The sequence below is a fragment of the Daphnia magna genome, linkage group LG1, assembly GCF_020631705.1.
Source record: "Daphnia magna isolate NIES linkage group LG1, ASM2063170v1.1, whole genome shotgun sequence".
Lineage (NCBI taxonomy): Eukaryota > Metazoa > Arthropoda > Branchiopoda > Diplostraca > Daphniidae > Daphnia > Daphnia magna.
Window position 1 is genome coordinate 11,834,661 of NC_059182.1, and position 24,706 is coordinate 11,859,366.

Below are 24,706 nucleotides of genomic sequence, written 5' to 3' on the forward strand. Positions count from 1 at the left end.
TATGAGGCGATGCTCGGTTCGTGTTTGCTCTAATAAAGACAGAAAACCAAAACTTAATAGCTTCGTGTTCGATATAGTAGCTACACAATTCACCACAATGTTGGGTAAGAACCGGATTTGACGAGGATTGTGTGAGTTATGCTAATAGCATAAAACAAACATGCTGGTTGTAAAGCATTTCGTTATTTCTGGCTCTTGACCATTTTGGACTTATAATGACCAGGCTTCCCTTATAACACAGATAATTTTTTTCTCTTGGTCCGGTGATGTGGTTTTTCGATACCTAATCTCCTCTGGTCGGCTATACGAAAGAGGAACTACACGATGCAACCGAAATGCTATCGGATATCCGCACCACGCTAAAATTGATTCAGCCTTTCAACAACTGAAGTTCCTACACAGTACGAGGTAACCACATTTTTGTATACATTTAAATTATAGATCCGTATTATCATTAGTGTATAAAGCAATGCGTGACAAGGTACGTATATAGTACTACAAAAATCGATATCGTGACCCTTTCACGCACAGCATATCCAGAATAACATCTTTCTCTGGTCAGAGAGCCTGAGGTAATGTTGTTTCATCGCAAACGGATGACAGAATCAGAGGTTTTCAACTGTATACACATTGCGCTAATAGCATAGATTAGATTATTTACGTATTCACATTTGTTTGTTTCGTGAGTCCTGAACACAAGCGTGACGCATTTGTCATTACTATTTCTGTAAAAACAAAATACTTGATCTAGTTACACAACTTTATTAATTAAAATGTCGCTATGTTGGCAATTACCAGACACACCAGCTTGAAAAAAATCAATCAAATACCATTGAAATACGAATGGTTTCAAACATTAGCTGATAACCACCGACGCGTAAACAGAAAAAATGGATTATGACACCTTTAATCTCGTTAAGTGGCGCACCGTTTTTAGCGAAAAAGGAACATTTCTAAAGCAACCTTATAATCAGAGAGAAATTCGACCTAATATTTTAACAGTTACGAATTGCACTGATATTACGGTTCACAATGCGTTACAACAAATGTATTTTTAAAAATACTTTTAAGGTTTCCGACTGAATTTCTTTGAATATCATTAACTGAATTTGCCTATTGAAATTCGTTGAAATTAGTTTACCTTATTATATCTTTTTGGAACTGCCCATTTTTAAAATTTCTTTCAGACAGATTGAAGTATTCAATCGAAGATAACAATCATCCAAAATGTGGGGACAGAAGAACAACGCAAACGATTCCAACAACTACCGCAACAATTGAAGCCGCCGCATGATTTGCCAATCAACTCAAGCACATACGAAAATCTAGAACTACAGGAAGAACAATGGAACAGCGGTGATTCGATCTCGTCGCAGAGCATACGCCTGGCTTGAAGTTGAATCTAAGCAATAACGTTCACGCGGACACACATGGCTGTCCGCACTGGTCCGCTGCCCACCAGTAGTATCTCACCGTCCATTATCTCCTCTCTCATTTCGCTCAAAGCACGGTGCCACCGAAGGAAAACGACAATATTCAACCGCACGTGCAGCGCCAATGTCCAAGCACAAGCAATTAATATTGTTATCAACTTGCCTTCCATATATTGCTTGTTGAAGCCAGCCAGCAATCTGTCGCGTACTTTTTCCGTTGTGCAAATCTAGTCAATGAGCGATTGTCATAATAACATATCAGACACAATAGGCGTATAAAATGAATTTTGCTTTCTAAAAACATGCACAGTAGGCATTTTCGCTATTGGTTAGAGTGATATGTTATTACATCTAGAGAAAAGGCACAATGTTTAGTACTGCAGATGTAAATTGCACTGTTCCAATCCTGACCCTAGTGTAATAGTTTTTTCCGTTTCATTTCTAAGATATTCAATTTAATAGATCAAAATCGCGCACGTGTGCGGACATTTACTTCTAAGCCACGTAAATGCAGCAGCGTGTTTGTGAACTGGGGAATTTTTCTTAGGCCGTGCACAGATGGCACAAAGAAAGACATCAACCGAAATTCTGCGTCATGAAGCATAAAGGAAAATAAATAAGAATCGCAAACGGGTAAAATTCAATGGAGATATACGCGAACATTGAGGGAACGATGAATAATGCCAACTGCTTCCATGGAGAATTTCGCTCAGGTGTATCAAGACGTATACAGGAGAACTGACAGACATTTCAGGTTTGGCAACTGTTATGCGAAATATGAGGCACCCGTAGACATGTGAAAAAGAATGGGATGGTAAAGCAAGACATCTGTGATGATGGAAGCTACAAAATGTGTCATTGAGGCCACGGATGTGCAGACATATTAATTAGGCAGGAAGGGATTCTCCTAAACATTAAAAACTGTCACTTCTTTAAATGAAATATTTTTACGTAATTTGTATTGTATTGTAATTATTGCTTCAATGGTAATTTAATCAAACTACGTATGTATTTGCAGGCACTTACATCAAATTTTCAAATAGAATATTTATTGCTCGGAGACTTTTTCAAACGCCACTGAGTCACCTTGCGCCAGAGCAAAAGCACTATTTTGACGTTGATCACGCAGAAGACCAGCCTTGATGAAGCACCGTGCCCACGCCAGTGAATCTGTTCTCTACTGAAGGTTGAGTCCATCAAGCAATAATACGCCAGCCTAACTTTTATTGTATTTTCTTTAAAATAATAAACCATATTGTGAGACGATTTCAAGTTAGCTTCAAAAATTACACCGCAGTCATTGATAATTTGTCTAATGCCCATTCATTTGTTGATTTGCGGAATTTACTATTAGGCACAAAAAGAAAAACAAAGAATTTTGGTGTAAAGGGACGTTGAGACTTGATATCTTGAACGGTATCTAATACATGCGCGGGCAAGAAATGTCGACCCAAAGTCGTGATCAGTTTAATCCGAAAGATCAGCTGACAGACAAAGATTCCGATGATTTGAACCGGAATTCCAGACTTCAGCACACTGAAGTGAATGATGAACGAGCTGTTTGGTTTATGCAAAGCTGGCGTCGCGTTCACTACCTTTTGTTTACCACTGAGGCCGTTATTGCAAGCCCATTATCGCAAAGCTGCAAGCTCTATAGGGCGCCCTAGCTTTTACTTGTGGAATCAGTTGTTTGGCAGACTCATCATTGTGCTGAAAAATAACCGAAAAAAATTTCCAGCGTTGGTTTCCAAATTCTATTTCTACGGTCATGCGTATCCTGTACCTCTTCCTGATTTTTTTTTTGTCTCCGTTAGTCTGAAAGTTCTTAATTTATATCAGCTTCCTGGTTCGTATGTGACTCCTAATTTCGAATTTTTAACTCGGTACTTAGATACGAGGAGGAGAGTTCCATAGTAATCACCCAATTAGTCGTCTCTGCTGGTTGATGTTCGAGATATACACCAAACCTATAATTAATAGTTATGACTGAATAGCGATGGACAGAAGGTTGAAATACCGAGTGTTTTTCTTTCACCCTCGTAATTAAGCTGCACACAGAACTTACAGACATCAACAAAACAAATAAACTGTTTTGTATCTTACGCTTCCTTCCTTTAGAGGATGCTTCAAGACTTTCTTGTGTGAAAGCCTCTATCGCATGTCTTCTGTAGCGGTACTTGTGTCGCATAATACTCGTTTGTTCGTGATGTATTAGTGTCTTGCCGATTGCCAAAAACGGCAAACTGGCTGAAGATTGATACTGCGTACGTTAGATAAATGCACAATGATAAAGGGTTCATCTACTGTCATTCGTCATTCAGGCAGATGGACTTGCATCCGTTAGAGCCATGCAGTGACGAATCCAATTAATGGCTAACATTCCATCTAAAATTGTCAAGAAGCAGATAGACGACAATAAAAGATGCCGATGACGATAAATAGGTAGTCGACTTGCATCTGAGATTGTTGCAACTCAGATATAAACTTTCACACACAGCCAATTAATGAACTAAGCAGCCATCACAAAATAGAAAGTATTCTTTGCCAATTTCTTCATTTCATCGCCGTTTGTTGCAAAACAAAAACTGCACACGACTGCAGCTGGATGGCATGATGACTATTTGGCTGGTCGACGTGAGTGAAAACCATTTTCATCCTGGTTTGTTTTAACCTTCCTGATTGTTGATCCCCAGCCCTTTCTCCTCCTTCCATCTGTATACTGCAAAGAAGTGTTGAGCTGGTTGGTAAATAGATTTATATAGACATGAGAATTGTGCGTTGAATCACAGGATGTAATTTATGTAAGTGAGAATGCTGTATTGTGAGAGGCAGTGAGTTAAACGTTGCTGGTCACGGATGACATGCAACCACAAGGTAATACAGTGTGATGCGAAGCAAACGTATAACATTCATCGACAAATGTTCTGTCAAGACATGTAGAAAACCTTGTTTCATCACGCAAATTCCTTCCCTTTATGTGTGTTTTTTTAATGCTTCACTGGCGAGTTTCACCTGGAAATATTTCTATGGTATATATACAACAACGCTTCACTGGAGCATTCACATATGTTGTCAAATCGGAAACTCTGAAACCGGGAAGAGATAAAATGGTTGTTGAGCCCGCACAGGCTTAGAAATCCGATGGCCGCTGTTATCAAATGGCTTCATCAAATGGAAAGCATGTCAATCAGGCTTTATGGCCGGGCATTATTACGTCGCATGGCCAGCTGGTTGTTTTGATCAAGTTCCATCTGTCGCCGTTATTGCTGGCAATAATAACGAATACTCACTACTGAACGCGTGACGCGGACTACTTCGAATCTAACTCCTCCCAGCACTTCAAAGGGATTCGGCTATCTGACTGAAGAGAAATAGTCTGGTACTCTCACGGTCCGAGCTTCAGACATTTTTTTAGTAGACTAGAACGATGTAAAAATACTCTTAATCAATTGCCGGTATACTTTTCCGCGATAGACTGAAATCATCATAACGATTGTGTTATACTAAGTCTGTTCTTTTAAATCATTCTTTTTGTTCTTTCTGGTACGGTCAAGGTTCTGCTTCCGTCAGGTATCACTACTGTTATTTATTTTTATTTTTTAACTATCAACGTATGCGATAACCTGTCATACAAAAATGAGAGAAGAACTTCCTGGTCATAAAGCCATTAGCCGTCTGTCTGAGCCACCGAAATTTAGGCTTCGATCTTGATTTGTCGTTTCTTATCCCTGCTAAATTGATTCATTTCGGCATCATTATGTTTGTTTTGTTTTGCTTTTCTTCCTGCTTCTTCATTATATTTTTGCTCTCTACGAATTTCTATCGTAGCTGAATTGTGTAGGAGTCATCGGTCAAGTTGTTAGCTTTAACATTTTATTTTCACCTGTATAGGTACAGTGGCAGACTACGTAATACGTCATATACTGATAACAATGAAACGGACTCGTTTGCATTTGTTTCTGTTTGCTTTATCAGGTGCCCTACTAACACTCTTCATGCACCATCACGTTAGCTCGCCTTTTTTTGCATTTCATCAACCGGGAGACGCTGCGTGTTCAACTACTTATCAAAGGTCCATAAAACTACTAAGGGTCTTTTTTTTCTTTTCCTCCATTGGCGCGTTCTGTCTCAAAGCTTTCAACATTTCCTTCTTCCGTCCTGCTTAGGAATCCAGATGTTGAAACCTAAAAGAATGGGAAAGTGTTTGTTGTTTTTTTGTGCTTCTCCTTTGATTCATCAGTATCCTTTTCACGTTTCATTCTTTAACGTGAAAAGAAACAATGCACAGTAGGATCGGAGTTAGCATTTTTAGAATGATGGCTTTCTTTTTCTTGTTCTTCTTTTTCGTCCTATATTCACGCTTTTTGCTGTTGTGACTCACAAAATCTTGATACCAAATGGGCACCAAGCGATTCAGAGGGAAAACTATGAAAGAAAAAGAAAAGAAAGAAAGAAATTCTTAAAAGTGCTCTACGAACTTCACTACCAGATAGAGTTGACACACACAAAGGAAGAAAAAAAAAAATACATAAAATAGGAAACAATAGACACACATGTACGTTACACACACACACACACACCCACACAAAGGCGAAAATACAAGAGTGCACGACACCGGAACAGCTGTATGCATTCATCCGTCGTCACGCCACGTTTCTCCCGCGTCCAGTGTCCGAATCATTTGGCTAAGAAGCACGACAGAAAAAAAAGTTAACGAATACAATTACAAAAGAAAAAAAGGCACAAAGAACACGCTGGCGGATACGAAGCTAATCCGAATCTTGTCCCCTTCGTTTTCTATTATTTATAGCAGATTCGATGTTTTTATACGCACAGTGATCCGGATGTTTTTTTGTTTTTTTCCAGTTTTCCCCATCTTTTCCACAATTAGACTTTGCTTCTTTTCACAATGCATATGTATGTTACGATAGTTAACAGAAATCGGATGATATGTAAACAATCGCATAGCTATAAGTTCTATCACGGGAAGGCCATCATCACTCGCCTTACAGGTTGCAGCTGCCTGGGCAAAGGCGGTGAACAAAGAGTTGAGGACAGTGAGCTATTACTTATCGGCAATCTCTGCTACTTCTTTTTTTTACGCAGTTGATTTGACTGTAAGCCTTTCTCTGTAGTAATACAGTGATAAAGGTGACTACAGTTGACTGATGTACTTTTTCATTTAGCTAAATCTCAAGGTTTGATTGCTTAAGGCTCTTTATTCTTCTTATTACTTCACTGCACTTTTTTTTTACATTTTACACATCTATCTGATATCTCTTAAGGATGAATGCCACTGAATTGAACAAACATCAGAATGGAACAAAAGAAGCAAAATGAAACGAAACAAAGAAATGAAACAAAACATTTGTTTTGACGGCCATTTCGCCGTTGAAATCTGGAAATCTATACTAATTCCCAAATAATTCGAAGATAACAAACAAATCAGCGTAAAAGAAGAAGAGAAAGGGTTTTTGAACAAACGAAAATCAAAGACAATGCGGGCCAAAGTGCTTGAACTGGTGATCTAACTGTTTATTCGTATGCGCCGCAACGCGTCAACACGGCACGCAATCACTGGTCCCGAAACGGACAAACTGACAGACACGGAGCAACGAGAATCACTCGCCGCGATGAGCTGTCGGTCACGTTATCAAACCATCTGTCAGTTGACGTCGAGACGGGACCGATGGGCGACGCCGACTTCGACCAAGCGCGAGCCCATGTAACTGGATTCATCGGATTTTCGCTCAATTTTCCCGCACTGATCAAAACAATATGTTTGTGTTTAACATGTGCAGTGCCTCTACTTATAGTATGACGAGTGTGATCCGGCCGTGACCAGGAACTGAAGGCAAACCTGTCACGTACGGTACCGTACGGCCTGTCCACACGTATCATCGAGAAACCAGAAAACAACTAAAATTTCTATCCTTAGTTTTGACGGTTTTTTTTTTTTTTTTCTTTCTTGTTCTTTAACCGTTTCAATCAAATGTCAAGCAGCCAAGGAAAGATAACTTTTTCCTTTCATCCTCTGCACCTTTCACTTCACATTTTTATGATGCCAACTGGGCGATGAATATCAATGGAAAAATGGCAACTGCCATGTATTGTGTTCAGACGAAATATCCATGGCGCCCGATGTGGCATTTCAACTGGTCAGAAGAAACCACACAAGTCGGACTCAAGTTATTCACCAAAACATTTTTATTTTATAGAAATAAACTGAACATTTAATCACTAACAATGCCGATGTGCCTTCTAAAGAAACAAAATTTACAAATACGTATATATATATATTTTTTTCAATCGCATTCAATCGCTTATTGAATTGTGCAGTCAGTTGGATTATGCCATATGATTTATTGTTGGCATTTGCCCAGTGAAGGCCGACAGGGAATCCAACAGCATAATCATATTCATTGCACGCTCTAGTACATGTAACACAGTTCCATTGTTCGACATTTGTTATTTGCAAAAATAAAAATACTAAAAATGCTAATAACACTATAAGAAAGGGCGACATAAATGCCAGTTGGGTCCGAAGTGAAACTGAATTCTTCTTCGGATTGCCACATCTACTTTTGTTCCAACAGTTGCATCGCTAAGATCTAAGATTAAAAAGTTTCTCTGTTCTGATTCAGCCAGGCATTAGGCGGCCAGCTGACGAAAGGGGCAAACGAGGAACAACACAAAAAAACTAAACAAAAAACAAAAAAAACAACAGAGAATTAAAATGAAAAATTAGCAGGTTCAAAGGAACAACCTTCACTTTCCCTCTAAAAAGAAATAGCTTCGTTATTACGGGCGTTCAGCCGAATAACAATGGATTGTTTCTCGTCTTCTTTTAACAGCTGTGCTTCACGTTTTAAATGCATTTGTTTATTTCTGAACTCATCGCGTTCTCTTTGGCCTTCTGCTCGGCTTTGTCACAAGGATGTCTCGGTCAAAAGAAAAAGTTGTTTCAAATGAATTGAACATGTGCAGGTATCGTCGGTTTTACGACTCATAATGCGACATTGAATACGTAATGAGGGCGGCAAATGAACGGCATGTTTTCGTCTTCTATCCCTATCCTCGCTTGAATTTTTCCCTGATTTTTTTTTTTCTTTCTTCCGCAAGTGTGAAACTGGAATGTTCAATGACAGTGGGGGCAGAGGGCCGTCGTTTTCTCCGCCACCAATGGCCCCGAAGAATTAGTGACGTGTTTCATTTTGATTGTACTTATTTCACTTTCCGTTTTGGCAGCACTATTCGTTGCCGCTTCCAGTAGCCCGCCATTGTGGCATCTTCTTCCACCGTTCAATAACGAATTTCCCCCTAAAATAAATAAATGTTGGCAAAAGCAACACCAACAACAAAGAAAAGAGCGAGAGAAATAAGAATTGGATAGGAATCCACCAAGTCACAGCGTGTACGAACGAATCAAAGTGAAAGTTCATTTGAGAAAAAACTCAAATTTTTTCTTTCGCAAAATAAAAAAAAGGTTGAGGGGCGAATGAAAAAGAAAAAGAAAGAAAGAGAAGATGACGCAGAAAAAAATGAAAAGTATAATAAGAGTATCAGCCGCGCGCACTTTCCGCCCGATATTGTCTCCGACTTGATCAGCCGCCTTGCAGCACGTTGTTGGAGCCACATTATTTTTCTTTTCACTTGTTCGTGACACGCGAGGGAAAAAGGATCTACTGCGCACTAAAGTCCGATTCGTTGGCCAAAAAAAATACCTAACTTTCTCTCCTCTCACTGTCCGAAACTTGGCAACAAAGGATACGTACGTACTACTATAGTATGCACGCCAAATGACGCAACATGCAAACAAACGCGTCCCACTAAAGCGGAACGTGGCACTGCCATGCGGGATTTTCAGCGAGCGCGTCACCTTTTTTGCGTTTTATGTGTGCATCTGATTGGTAATCAATGGCAAAAATGAAATCATCGCACGACGTTGAGGTCACGATGCGCCAGCAGATTTTCATCTGAAAAAAAAATAAAATAATAATATTGCACCGAAACATTTTCTCGTTCAGGGTTGGAGGGAGTGAAGGGAGAGCTTATAAGAAAGAGAGAGGGGGAAAATTTCCGAGGAATAAAGTTGAAAGTGAGGGCGATAAGAGTACGGTAGTAACCCGTGTTTTGCATTTGTTTCACTTTTCGGGTTTGTATTTTCCTTTTATTATTTTTTTGCGTTACGGTTCCACGGTGATGTGTCTAGGAACCCGTTTGAAATGCAAAGCTTGTAGAAGCCGTCTTATTTCCTAACTGTTAAGAGCAAAAAAGATTTTGAAATGGTATTATAAAAAAATAAATAAAAATAAATCTTTGATTGAGGTGCGAGCAGACCGTGTCAGAAGCCACAATGCCTCATTCCACACAAGCAGTTTTTCAATTATTTGTTGTAAATAATGCTACCGTGGCGTAGGGAGCTGCTTGCAGCTAGCTAACTATTACTATATAACTTGATACGGTACATGTCATTATAATACTGGTCGCTGGCATAAGTCCGCTACGGGATTGACCGCGAAAAGTTTTGCGTGTCGAAAACACATGTATTTTTACACGGCAGCAGCGGACTATAGTGACAGGCACGTTACTGCCGGCTAAATCACATTCCCTCGCCCTTTCATTACGTTCACAAGAGTTTGACAGTTGTCTTTGAAATGTTTCAAAATAATACATAATGATATGGGCCAACAGTTAACATTCAGTCAACTGTCAACCAACCACAGCCAATTTTCTATACAAAAGCAAAACAAAAAAACAAAAAAAAGGAAGCAAAATAAAAAAGGCTATTCAATGGCTATGTAGATCTCGGTCGAATTAAATTTACTAGTTGAAACACTATTTTTGGATATCGGAATGGAATGAAGAAAAGGATAAGGGAAAGCGTCACACATATGGCACGGATACAGAACGTTTTTAAATGTACAATAATAATAATAAAAAAAATAGATAAATAAAAAAGAAATCGAGAAGAAGACACTTAAGAAAGACACAAGTGTCAATACTATCAAACAGCGCGCAACATCCGGGACTTGCGTTAAAAAAATAAAATAAAAAAAAATAAATAAGGACCGACCCATAAAGACATTGGTTATTACAAGTCAGAAATTCACGAGAGATTGACGATGGCCAGCATCCCGAAAATAACACGACGTCTTACACTGTCCGCTTTCGCCTAGTTGGGGTGGGAAAGCGAAACAATTTCGGGTCACGTCGGAAAATCGGATCCAACTGGAACGTTATAGGAAACATGTGATGTTGGTTCTTGTCAAGATTATCCTCAAAACCCAATGACGCCTTTGAAGGAAAGAAAAAAAGAAACATGTCAGAAAGGCTCCCCGGATATATTCGTTGTGTTTCATTCTCCGGGTGCCTAATACGGAGACGAATCAACAAGTCAACAAACGCGCGCTTTATAGATATCAGCAGGACTGCAGACCAAGAAAGGACGCGTCAGCTATACAAATGCGATGCCCTTCATCTTCTTATCACTTGACGCCTTTTGCTTTGCTGCTATGTGAACGCAACAGATATTTTTAAAAACGTTTCGTCTACAACAATGTGATGATTATTTTATTTCTATTCTTTTGTTTTTTCCTACGAGTAAAAAAAAAAAGAATATCAAATGTAATCAGTAAACTACGAAACATTGGAGTTTGAATTTATTTCTTATTTTTTCGTCGGAAATGTGAACCCACCCCGCATACATTTCGTTCGTGTAATCCTTTTTTTTTCGTTAGAAACCTTGGAAGAGGTATAATAACTTCTAATCGAAAACGATATTGATTTGACAATGCTGAACCGCCCACAGGTTCTAGCTAAAAAAGAAACCAAACCAGAGAACAGCTTAACAAATCTCAAAGAAAAGAAAAAGAAGAAAAAAAAACGAAAAGAAAAAGAGAAGTAGAATGAAGCGGGTATATATACTACGTTAGATGGCTCCGCCCATTCAGCGTGAGGCAGCAACGACGAGAAAGAGAAAGAAGGAGGAACTCGGGAAGGTAAATGTCGACTCGCAAGTCGACTTCTTTTGTCCTACCCCCCCACCTCGAACAAAAAGCTCAAGCTACGGAAAAAATGCCCGTAGGTGCAATATATTTCATTACACAACGTAGCACCGCCAACAACACGAGTCAGTCGAGTCCGGCGTGCGGGCAAGGTCGGTTGATGGCCACATGCTCCTCACGCTTTCAATTCAAACAGATTCGACCGTGTTCTCCTCTCGCCATCAGCTTACATCCGAACAGCAGATGATCATCTTAAGAGCGTAAATGTTCGACTCAGATAAAAAGAAAAAACAGTTAAAAGAAACGTTTTTGTGTTGAGATTTGTTAGTCGTAAATGTTAACTCCGAGTGCACCGTTGTCGGCAAGATGATGACTGCCAACGATTGCGAAGACAGTGCCATGCGTTCATGGAAGGATTTAGTGAAAGTGAATGGCAGTTTCTACTCTGCAATTTATCATTGAGAAATGCCGAACCCGAGTTGGAGCCGTTACCGTTAACGAAGACGTTGGACGCAACGGAACACAGTGCCTTTCATCCTCATTCGGACTGGCTGACTAAGAATGAGCCAATTTACGTCAACAGTCATCCGAATGCTTCTGTGCGTCTATCCAACGGGACGAATCGAACCATTTTGCGCATCGGCGACGACATGCTCCGCCAGCCGGTTGAGCCGATTGATGGCGAATCGAAGGAATTTGGCCCTCCATCAGCGCCGTCTTGTCACACTATTAAGCTGGTCATTGGCGAACCGTTAAGTTTGGACACTTCCGAATACGTTTCGTGGGACGGAAGCCAAATCGGAGCTCAGTCAGCTGCTAGCGCTGAAGGTGACGACGATGTTGGCCAAAACGACGATGATGACGATGATGACAGTGGCTCCGATCAAATTCATTTACAAGTCGATGGATTGCCACCGTTATCGCCGACGTCGTCCTTTCGACGACAGTCCATCGTCGACGATGAACTGACCCATTCGTGTTGCCGTTTCTTTGACCAACGTCAACAGAAACTCCTCTCTTTTTGTCTCGACGAGCTGGAATCCTACGAGCACGTCAACGCCGGAAGCGGCCAATTCGGCTGCTGATTCAGCTGCCAAATCTCCAGTCCCCGGACTCAACGCCAAGATGGAGCACCTGCGCATGGAAATCGTAAGTCCCATTTCCTTATCCGTTATTCGTTCTTGTTTTGTTTTTTGTCCCTTTGTCATCGGACTCATTTTCGCGCAGTGCAAATGACCTTTTTATTTTTTTGGCCAAAAATCCAAACAGGATGTTAGTAAATAAAAGGATCACAGCGTTCTTCGGTGTTCCGTTTTGGAATATTTTCAAGGCATTGTAGGAAACCTAGAAACAAACATTTTCTAATACGAAATCAATAGAAAGGCCTCTTCGAAAAATTGCAAAACGCGGACCTAAACCCTTTACGGCTTTAAGCCTGTGCACGGATGTCATTGGCTGCATGTTCGATGGTTCTTTTGTGCGTGTGATTCCGTTAGTGAAGAGAAGAAAATAGGGAGACCTTCAAATCGATTAGTAGGAGACTCGATGTCGAGACAAGTTTTTTTCTGAAAGAGAGAGAGAGAGATAATAGGGAAGGTTGAACGATCCCTTCGCTGCGCGGACGTCCTGCGAGAGTAAGAAATTCGCTGTGGCTCTCGTCCGCTGAATGATTTGATTTTGCACGAACATGCGCCAGCAGATATAATCCTTTTATCTATTTCTTTATTAACTTGTTTTTCTTCTTTCATTTTTCTTCGTTTTTTTTTTCTCGAGTTCTTCCGCATTTTTCCATCCCATTTTGCTTCTTTTTTTTGTGATTGTGTGTGGTTATGAACTGCACAGTTTCGCTGTTCGATTGTGTTGGCGGGGGCCGTAATGTTGTGATGCTCATAAAAGGAAGATGACCAAGAAAATCACTGGATGTGCTTCGTTCTACGAGCATACAGACTGCAAAAGAATGTCTGTGATTTTTTTCTTCTTCTTGTTGGCGTCGTCTTGTTTGGACGCTCTACCGTCCGCTTTTTTATGGCTGGCAAAACATTTGTTGGCGTTCACCTTCAGGCAATATGGTAGGAATTGAAGGAGATTCCTTGTGCATCATCTTCTTCACGTATAAAAACATATCAAAATAAATAATTATCGTCGAGGTTGAATCCAACCAGTTATATCATTCCGAGGCATTTGCTCCGAGAGAATGAGAAACAAGAAAGAAAAAGAAAAAAAAAGGGGAGAACCTGACTGAGAAAAAATAATCAAATAAAAATGGAACGATTATTGCCGATCGTTTGTGAATTGCATTGCCTTATCTTGTTTCCCAATGTCGAAAGAAAGGTCGTTCTATCCTCGTCGGTCGACCTGGGCCATGCGAGCCCAAGTGCATCTATGTATAAAACTTATATACTCATCCGCTAACGGATTAAAGATGCCGCATCTTTTGTTTTATTTATGATTATTATTTTTCCTTTTCCTTTTTCTTTAGATTATTATTATTATTTTTTATATATATTTTATTTTCATATTATTATTACGCTGTTCCGTTTGAATGTGTTCTAATTCGTCGCGGCTTTTGACCCCTATGGGTTTGGGAACCGACTAATTAAAAAAATTAAAAATCGGAATTGCTTTAGCGAATATATTCTGTGTAAACTATAAGCGCACATTACGAGCTTTTAAACGACAAAGCTACGGAATTCATTACCCCTCCCCACACACACACACACACACTTCAACGAGGAGATTTATGGGAAATTGTTTATACACTTTACGTGTGTGAAATTCCTTTCTTCCTCGTCTATGAAATAGAATGGTAAATCGACGATGCTCGTATGCGTACCTCACAAACGGCTTCGAGACCACGGAGAAAAATACGCAACATTTAATGAAACAGAATCCCTCCCCACCCCACCCCACCCCGTCCTCCTCTTGAAACAACCCTTTTGCACCAAGGACGAGAACTGGTTAACATCGTTGTAACATTTGTTGAACCACTGAGCCTGCACTTTTTGTGTGTGTGTGTCTTTATATACAAAGTGGAGGGTTAGAGGCTTTCGTTTCGTGATTAATTGGCCGAGTCGAATTGGGTCCGACGAAAAGCTACACGCTTCGTCAAACAATGGAGCCATAAGGAGTCATCTACTTGTATTATTTACGCGTGTACCTTATGTGCACGGCGGGTAAGAAAAATCAAGGGGAACAAAAATAATAAAAAAGCTGACGATGGGAGATGGCGGAAACCAAAACGATAATAGTCAAGTCAATAGCTGTTTGTTTCACTTGGAAAACGGAATGCGCCATTGCCGTCTGCTCGAAAGAAAGTGATTAACGACCCTAACTTCGTGAATGTTCCTTTTCTATTTTTCCAAATCTCTGATATTGACAGTTCCCTTTTGGATTTGAAACAAACAACAATAGGACAATAATGGCGGTGATAGATTCCGAGATATCCGGACACACTTTCTCCTCCGCTTGCAGTCGGATTGTCAAAAACACACACAAAAAAAAATCACCAACAAAACAAAGAGACGTGGCAGTCAAGAAAAACAAAACATTTTCGGTTCAATACTCTTTGCATGAACGCGGTTGTAGTACCGTAGAGAATCGTAGAAACCTGCGTAAATCTGTACGGTATCCATCGCGCTGTTAATGATGGGAGAACTGAAGGGAAACGGAAGAGAAAGAGAGAGGGAGCCAAAATGAAAAATCAAACAACAACAACAACAACAACCAAAACAGCAGCACAACTATAGCTAATGAAGCGTGCTCTATGCACTTGTGGCTTGCCCATTGCTTTTTATATAGCTCAATGAGCACCGCGTGCAATATCGTTTTTTTGCGGCTGGAAACTCTTCGCCAGATTCATCCGTAAAATCCAATCAATAGATTCCCCCTCTCTACCGCCTCCCCTAAATAAAAAAAAAATAACAACTGTGAATGAAAGATTCAAAAAGAGAAATAATTAAAATACAAAAATGAGAGAATAATAAAGAATAAACTTGATGCACAACCTCACAGCCGGAATTTATCCCGTTACTCCGTTTGGGAAGGGGAAAAAAAAAACGAAAGCGCCTAGGGCTACCTTGGTCACGCGTCCGGGACGCCCGACGGCCACGTATGGTCGGGAAATTTCAGTCGCTAAAAAAAAAAAAAAAAATGAGGAAACTCCGAGAGAAAAAGGAAAAAAAGAAAATAAACGAAACCAAAGAAGGTGAATACAATTAGACACGGAGTGATGCTTTCAAATCCAAGCGACCACCCTATGCACAAATATTATATTTACTTTACTTATTCCTCATCCTTTTTTTTTTTTTAAATAAATAAAAAAAAATTGTTCCTTGCCATATATGCAAACTAGCTCTGAAAAGAGAACTGTGAGGAGCAAATGTGTTTAACCATCAGAAATACAACGAATGCAACTCAGACGGCAACTCTTAGTCCACACGCACTGTTGTATAACATCACAAGTGAAGCAGAGAGTCAAGAACCTCGCAACTCGTTTATTCTCACGAGTTCCGCTCGTTTGCAGCCAGAAAAATAAGAAAAAAACTAAACAAAAAAAAAAAAAGTCCTAAGAATGGGAACGCAGCATTGACTAAATCTAACACACAGCAGCGTGAAAGCGAAGACTTGATGCAACGAGAGAGAAAAGCAAGTGCATTGTTGGTGCCACGCATCTGCATATCTAATTGTCGTCAGACAACCGACGTCTAAATGTTTTTGAAAAAAATTGCTGTGTGCCGAGTTGCGTCTCGAAAAAGACCGCCCCACTTGGCTTTCGCAACGGAAAGATGAGCCCGTATTCCTAAACAAAACAAAAGCCCCCAAAAAAAAAATATAAATGGGTGATGAATAAACAAACGCCAAGCGTAAGGCACACATGCAAATGGGAGCCACACCTCATTGCTCTCGTGCCGAGAAAAAGGGTAAAAAAACAAACAACTGAAAGACGCATCTCAGATTGCCGTGCTACATTGCATACCCGTATGTAACCGACAACGCCGTCTATGGACACGACAGAATGGCTGTGTAAACATAAGGAGACCATAAGGGCAGACTATTTTTTTTTCTTCTTCTCGAGGACGTCTGTGCAAACAGCAGGAGGGAGCAAGGGCCTGACGTAATCGTTGAAGAAAGGTGCTAAATAGTTGGTTCCATCGTTGCGTCCCCGTTTCTTCTCTTGGAAAAAAACAATTTTCAATTTACCTTGCTGTTTTTGCGGGTCGTGCACCAGAAATAAATTCTAGTGGCAGCCTCGCCACGTCGTGGGTTGCGTCCCCTTCCTACGCCCTATGCAAATGGAGGACATTTCAAAATGAAAAACGGGGGAAAGAATAAAATCAAAAATCAAAACTTGCGTTTTGGTGAATAGCAAAAATGAAGCGTTCAAGTAATACGTCAAGAGTGAGGGAATAGTTTTCCTTACTTCTACAAAGTAACAGGCTGTAAATGTGTGCATATAGATTAGTCGGCCGTTTCGAACGAAAAGAAATCGCAGTTTTTGTAGTCGGTATCCTGTTTGTCCCGTTTGTTTTTCACTTGAATTTCAAGTCTTTCACACATCCGTAATTTGAAGAGGATGAACCAGCAAAAAAAAATCATCTCAAATTAAAAAAAAAGAAAAAAGAAGTTTTACAGGAAACGTATAGTAAAAAAAGGAGCGTATAGCTTTCATTATAAAATATTTTTTAAATATCTATGGTCGGAGTTGCTTGTCGTTGCCTTGTTAAAGAAACGTCACACAGCGCATTCTAACTATGGTGACCGGTCCCGCAGACAGATTCAAAACCAGTTGAACAGCCGTTGGTATATAAAGACGTGTTACAGTCACTATATACAACAAGCACCCTGCTTTCCATATTTTTGGATTCACTGCGTGTAATATAGTGACAAAGTCTGGAATACCGACAGACTGGCCTGAATTCTTATCCAGTGTTATTTTATATTTCAATATTTTTTAATGTTTTTAATTCTTTTTGTTTTGTGTGTGTGTGTGTGTCATGTCTGTCATTTCAAAGAGTCCAAGTCGTTTCGGCTCGTCTTTGATCTTTAAAAAAAAACTATATTGAAACCAAACCCTTTCTTTTTAAGGCTTTCTTTCTTGTTTGATACTCCATTTGGACAAGACGAATTTAAGGGCGGGGTAATATTTGTTTGGTAAGGAGAAAGTATACAATACCAGTACTTCGTATGTCGGGCATTAGCGTGACCTACTGAGACAACAGCGAAAATGTATTATACAACATCTACATATAAAGGCAATGCGGTAGCTAAACTATTATTCCCCATTTCTAGAAATACATAGTAGTCCTTCCAAAAATAACGAAAAACAGATAAGAAACATCAGAATAAATTGTCTGACTCTCAATTTTCAATGCGGTTAAGCCACTCGATCGGTTCTAGCCCATCGACATCCGTCATTCTTTTCATTTTGTGTCATCATTTGAAGAGAAATTTTCTCTCCAACCCTGAGGAAGGGAGCCAGGGGACTTGCTGTACGAACGATTTCAAACCGAAGCCCACAGACCCGATTAACCGTCCCAGTTATTCGTCTTTCATTGACAAGAGAAATGATATCAGGGTCTCGTAAAAATTGAAACCAGAACTGATTTATTGGGTCAAATATAATATGTAGCTGCTATATTATTTTTAGTTTAATGAGTACGAAGAAAAAACAAACAAACTATACAAGTCCCAGTAGTTAAATAAAGGTCAGTCACGGCATACAAGTAGACGATTGTCACGACGGTTGGCATTTTTTTTGTTTTGTTTTTGAAAAAGGAAGGCATTGTACTGATTTCAATTTCTTGTTTATTTCTAGAAACATTTGCAAACACAATAGAAAAACAAGACATTCTAGCTCGATCCAGTGTCATCTCTCGCTCAATAAAAGTAGACCGTATCTACATTTCTTGTTGTTTCCCATTGCAATGGCAAATATCCGTGCGAAATAGACATCCGCTCTCTTGATCCTACAGATGCACATTTTTCTCTTTCGAAAGAAAAAAAAAAAATAGCATTCTAAACGAGGCTTTGGAATGTTCAAACCACAACTTGCCATAGTCTGTCTCATTTGAGGCTGCGCTGAGTTCCAAAGTAACTTTTTTGGTTTTGTTTTTTTTTTTTTTTCTTCGCATTTATCTTTGGGCGATGGAAGGGGGTGGGATGCGCATGTTCCAGCATTCGGGTTAGTGTACCGCATTTTCAGTCATCAGTCACGCGTCCCGGTAACCAGTAACACGCACTCTCTCTTAACGACCTTGGCTACCGTAGCGCAAAAACATAGCACAATCATCAACATGCGGTGCTCATTATAGAGTCGGATGCCTTTTTATCTGTATAGAAACTCTTTTCTTCTGTTATTTTTCTTTTGTTCTCTGAATGGTTTTAGCCAGACATTTAGTTCAGACACGCTCGTAGCCCTTCGGTATATTACAGTTTTGTTTGCGCGGTACGAAACGATTCACATTTGCAACGACCGGCATAGAATGTGCGGCAATCACGTAGTCGTTGGTCGACTCTGTTGATAAGGGCACCATTTTTGTTTTGTTTTGTTTTTGTTTTCTATTGTCTTGATAGTTTTGTACTGCCGAAATATCGGCTCGACCAATAGAATGAAACCGTTTATTTTTCAGACTTTATGTTGCCCAACACAGTCCCACTTTTCGTTCAGCCGAGGTGGAACGCGTGAAGAATTAAATCAACAAGTCAAAAGTGGGGGGCGTCTACTAGAACCATGGCGGTAAACAATGTACCCCACTACATCACCGCGTTGACAAAAATAATAAGGCCGACTTTCATGCATTTTTTCATTCTTCCTTGACCTTTTTGGATGTCTTGTGCTGCTTTCAAATTTTTTTATTTTTATTTTTTTTTTTATTCTACGTACTTCAACAACGTGCCTCTTCGTATGCGGGAAGGAAAGAATAAAATAAAGAGACTTACACAATGGAGAGAACGTGTGTACAAACACAACGGAAATTTTCGCGTACAGCATGATGAGTGGGTTTTAGATGTTAGGGGTCACCATGGCAAGGCAATGATCTCTCTATTCCTATCTATCTAATATCCGTCTATCCATCTGTCTCTCTCTTTCACCGCAAAAGTCTTGCATACAATAGTGCAATCAATCCGTTTCTTTTCTTTCTTTCCCCCCGTCTATTGCTACAACAGCGACTGGAAGGGCCCTTCTCCTATTTTCTGCTTCTTTTGGCTAACGACTTAACGAGTCATCTCCCATGTCCCGGTTTTTAACGACCAGACTCTATACGATTCTCAAACTTGCCAGTGGGATGAGACTAGAGACGTTCGGCAAAGAAAGAAATCAAAAATGGGGCAACTGTCGACCGAGATTGCTGAGATTCAAGATATGCGTGTGTCTGTTGAATATCTCTGCGTTATTCCTGCAGCGATTGCCATTAAATCGCGCATTTAAATCATGAATAACAATTTGAAGAGCCCCAAACATTAGCTTGTTTGTTCGCTTATTTTTATTGCATTGTTATGTTGTTTGTTGTTTTGGCATGTAAACCTTAAAAGAAGAGAGTTGAAAAAGAAAAAGTATTAGAAAAACAATCGACATTTAGAGGTTCTCATGGCTCGTTCAAACGGCTATATCGACTGATTAGCTACACGATGAAATGGGTTCGGAACGGATGGATTGTTCCTATTTTATTTTATTTTTTACAACGATAGCCATGCGGTGGAACTAATACAAATGACAAATCAAGCACAGAGAACACAGTACTGTAATAGACCGTGTCTGTGTTACACAGCAATCGGGACACGCTGTCTATATACCCCAGCACGAGTGATGGAATGAATAAGAGCAAAAAGCGCGAAAAATAAAAAAAAAAAAAAAAAAATAGATAAATTCACAACAACTGGTTGTGCCAAAACTTTGAATTCACTTCTGTTGCCCCGTTGACTACCCGACGGTCGTAATGGCTTTGCAGTGCCCTGTCAAACTGTGCCTCGTAAAAACGTTCAGTCATCACGCCCAACGGCCATCAAACCCAGCTGGAAGTCTATACCTTCTCAATCGGTTCAACCTCTATCCGTTCCGTATCCTGTTGATGTGCCACTGGAACAAAGTCGAAAAAAAGAAAAGTAAAGAAAAAAAAAAAAGCCAAAATATCGATAATTATGTATGTCTATACAAAAATAGAGCTGCATAAAACAAATTCACCAAGAATTAGGTGACGGTTGCTGCTGGAGGGATAACAGCTGAGAGCCGGGTAACAACAAAAAAACTAAATAAAAAAAAATAAATAAATAAAAAATCGTGAACCCAACGAATGGCCCCTGATACGACCGACCCAGATGATAGCTCTGTTGAACGGGAACGCGGCCAAGAGTGGGGCAAGGACGCTCTCTGTTATTCTTGCTGCTTCGCGCTCCCTGAACACGACTCGTCGTGTGTACATATACGTTTCTCTCTTTTTCTCATTCTTCATTTTTTTTTTCTAAATTCTAGATGTGCCTTCTTGTGGGAAATAACCGGTCCTCACACACAGCCGGTTTATTATTATTATTATTTTTTTTTTTTGCTCTCTATGTATGCGGGGGGTTGTCGCCTTTTTTTTTTTCTACCTGAAATCTACACAAGTCTCACGAGCGCATTCATCAGTTTTTACCTTGACGACGGAGCTCTTAAGTGTCACGAAGCATCTCGAGCGCTCCAATCCCTACTTATGTTCTTAACTCGACAGCAATCGTTCCTTCTCCCGCATCACGATGCATACCAAGTAAAAACGTATATTTTTTGTTCTCCTATTATTGCCAACTTTGTTGCTTATCTCAATATGTTGCGCAAGTGTATAACCTTCGATGATGATCGAAAACACGCCAACACACACACCCACATAAAAAAATAGAGGGGGGGGGATAGATTCCCTATAGACGACAAGAACTTTGACCGAGCCATCAGGAGATGATGATGGTGAGTGTTATTACAAGTTGCGTGTTCCCAAAGAACTGATTGAACACCTGGGTGGAGTTGACAGGTAAAATAAAAAAACCTGTCAAACGTGAATATTTTCGAGCTCAGCTTAGCGTTTTTAGCTAATGGTACCGATGTCGCAATCAAGGCGAAATAAAATATAATAAAAAACAAAACAAAAAAACTATTGTCTGCGCCACCTTGATTGGGTTCGATAAATAACATCATAGAATTTGTATGCAACGCCTTTTAATTCCCCCCCCCCTCATTATGCAAAATTTTTTGTATCCATTTTTTGTTTTCTTTTTTCTTTGTTTTACATTAAATCATAGATTTCCAGAGACCTTTTTTTTTATTGTCTCGTGTTCTTCCGTCAAGTCATCATGATTGCACCATAAGTAATAGATGCCATATTCCCGACACTGTGCGGGGGGCCACACATGTGATCGTAAGGGGAAACAATACAAAAAAATGGAAAGAAAAGACAGTTTTTTAAAAGTGAAATCAAATAAGTACAAAAATAGCCGCGTAAAGAGTAACTGCACGTACGTAAGTAGAACGATGGATGAAGAAACAGCAAAGATGGATGGAAGCGAGAAATCAACTTCCGAGTCGTGTTTGTTTTATGTGTACACTATTGTGTGTACACCCCCTACAGAAAATTTCCCTGTGGGTGTATAGATACAGTTAAACCATAAACAATTTCCTGGTTGCCCCGTTTTTTTGTGTGTTTTCACTGTCGTATCCGCCACCAGTTCTTCTCTTTTCCCTATATTTGATTTCGTTTTGTTTGGAAGCGAACGCCCTGCGGTGAAAACGTTGACGAAAAAGAAACACAGGAACATGTTGACACAGGGCATCAAACAAAAAGAATCACATTAGTCAAAGTTCACCTTTTATGAGAGGAAATCTGACGATAATTTGTTGTTGTTGTCTCTGTTCCGTTTGCTTTTCTTATTTTTCCTCGTCCAATTGTTAGACGCAACCATGAAAATCAGCCGAAATACGGGGATCGGTCGCGAGCCGACAGGAGATCCGTCAAGCAAAGAGGGAAAGTTATAAAGCCCATCAGCCAACAAAGAGCACAAAGCACGACAAAAATGCACACGGGGAAAAGTGGCAACGATAACTATCTGTGGCGACTCTCATAACTTTAGAGAAGACACATTAGTGAACATATAGCTTTCACCGCGGCGCCGATCTCGGGACATCCGTCCGCTCCCGACGATATCGCTCTGACCAGAGGCTCGGCCAGATGACTATCTGACGTCAGGAGGCGATGGCCAAGACGTGGCCATTCCTCATTATTGCTGGTTATAGTTTTCCCATCGTACAGTATAGTAGTGTGTTTGTGACTGAAGCCTATTGTTTAAAAGCGTGAGATGCCAAAGGGCAACACGTAAGAAAGTCCAAAAAGCGTGTGTGTGTGTAACGCTATGCAATTTCTTTGACGACCATGTTGAAGAGTATAAGGACATTTTCGACACGATGACTCTCGTTTCAGTGAAAGTCTTTTTCTTCGTTTGTTTTGTTTTTATGTCTCCGCACGGTGTTTATTATCGAATCATGGCATTGCTTCATTTATAGACATATATGGGCGCTGTTCATTTGAATAATGGCGACACGACAGCAATTATGGAAAAACGCCAATGTTCGACCTAAAACCAAATTTCTTTGTTTCAAACGTAACTAGTTTATGCATTACAAGAAAAAAAAACAAAAATAGCGCACACGTAAATCATTTACATAGTATAGCTATGGAACCTATACTTTTCAAATGTATTCTATGACTTTACAATTTCCGAAAAATGGCCATCAGTTTGGCTAAATTTCCCCACCACCATTACGAGAATAGCACAACTATATGTTTGCTTTGATATGGGACTCGCTAAAGAATGTCAGTACAACTAAATTTAAGAGACGTGAACGTAGTTTTGAACAAAACTAAATCGACGATTGTTGGACCCAATTGGGAGCACGTCGCGACGAACCAACTTTCCCTTTCGTTTTGTATTTTGTTCCTTCCTGTCGCTGGATTGTCGTAACGACCCCAAAAAGGAAAGAAAACGATTTCATAACTTGTATCAGACAAAACAACTCCCTTTTGATTTACGTCCCAACAACTAAACGAAGAAAGAGTACTAAACTACGTGCACTCTGCTGTGTATACGATGAAACTCCCCTTTCTTCCACCCTTTTAATTCAGGGTCGATCTCTATTGCCCATTGTGAGAGACACCTTGCTCGATTAGAACTCTCTCCACCATAATGGATGCAAAGTATATACAGAAATTGATCTTTTGTTCACAACAGAGGCGATAAAAAGAGATTTCGAGAAAGACGAGAAAAAAAGGGGGGAAACGTTACAAAGCACGAAAAAGCCAATTGATGCCTAGCTTTTGACACAACGAGAAAGACGGAGACGAGGCAAAAGAGTTTTGGTTACAGCTATTAGAGAATATATACATAGATACTTCGATTTGAGGGGTGTTCGCTGTCATGTTCAACACCGTCTTCACGATTTTTTCCCCCCTACTTTCACTGGGATACACCATTCGTAAGCTAATGAACACGAACGGCTAAAAACTAACAAACTGATGCTGCATGTTCTCATGGAAATAAGCATCTTTTAAAAATATTCTTCACTCCTCCCTGGCTCCCATCACATCCATTTTTGTGTTCTCTCTCTCCTAACATAAACACACGCAGACATAACACTTGGGTTATGTGGGTGTTGCTTTTTTGTGATACGGTGCCTGTCGTGTCTCACTCCCAGTGACTAGTTCATCTCGTTATTAACAGGATTTTTCCATCGAAATTTCGTTTTTTTTAAATATTTTGTCTTTGTTCACTGTTTTGCACGTTGCTCATCGTTGTGTAATTTAAATTCACTTTTCGCCTATCAAATTCATTTCGTTTTTTGTTTTTTTTTCAAATTTAATCCGAGACAGTTGCGTGTCCCGGCCACTTTCTAACGGTCGATCAATTGTCATTCAAAAATAAAAGTCGTGGTCGTCCATGTAGTTGGATCGTGAGTACCAAACTTGGAATTTTCGGGACTAGGTTTTACGCTAAGTGCTCGTTTGATTTCCATTCCCCCCATAATCAGTCACGGCTGTTTCCTTGCTTTAGTTTATCGGGTCGGGACTGAAGATGCTCTAACGGGGGAAATGTACGCATCCAAATCCAGTTTGAAATATATAAAAAAAAATAATAATTAAAAACTGACACCCCTACAATTGTGCATGTCGTGCAATTGCTAACACATCAAAAACAAGGGGAAAAAAAAGTAGAATGGAACACAAAAGCGGTACTTTAAGTTAGCGCTTTTTT

At 39.9% G+C, this 24,706-nt stretch overlaps 1 pseudogene; it reads right to left on the bottom strand.

Annotated features, from left to right (window-relative positions):
• Window positions 1-24,706, bottom strand: part of LOC123466453 — a 65,533-nt pseudogene that overhangs the window by 10,834 nt on the left and 29,993 nt on the right.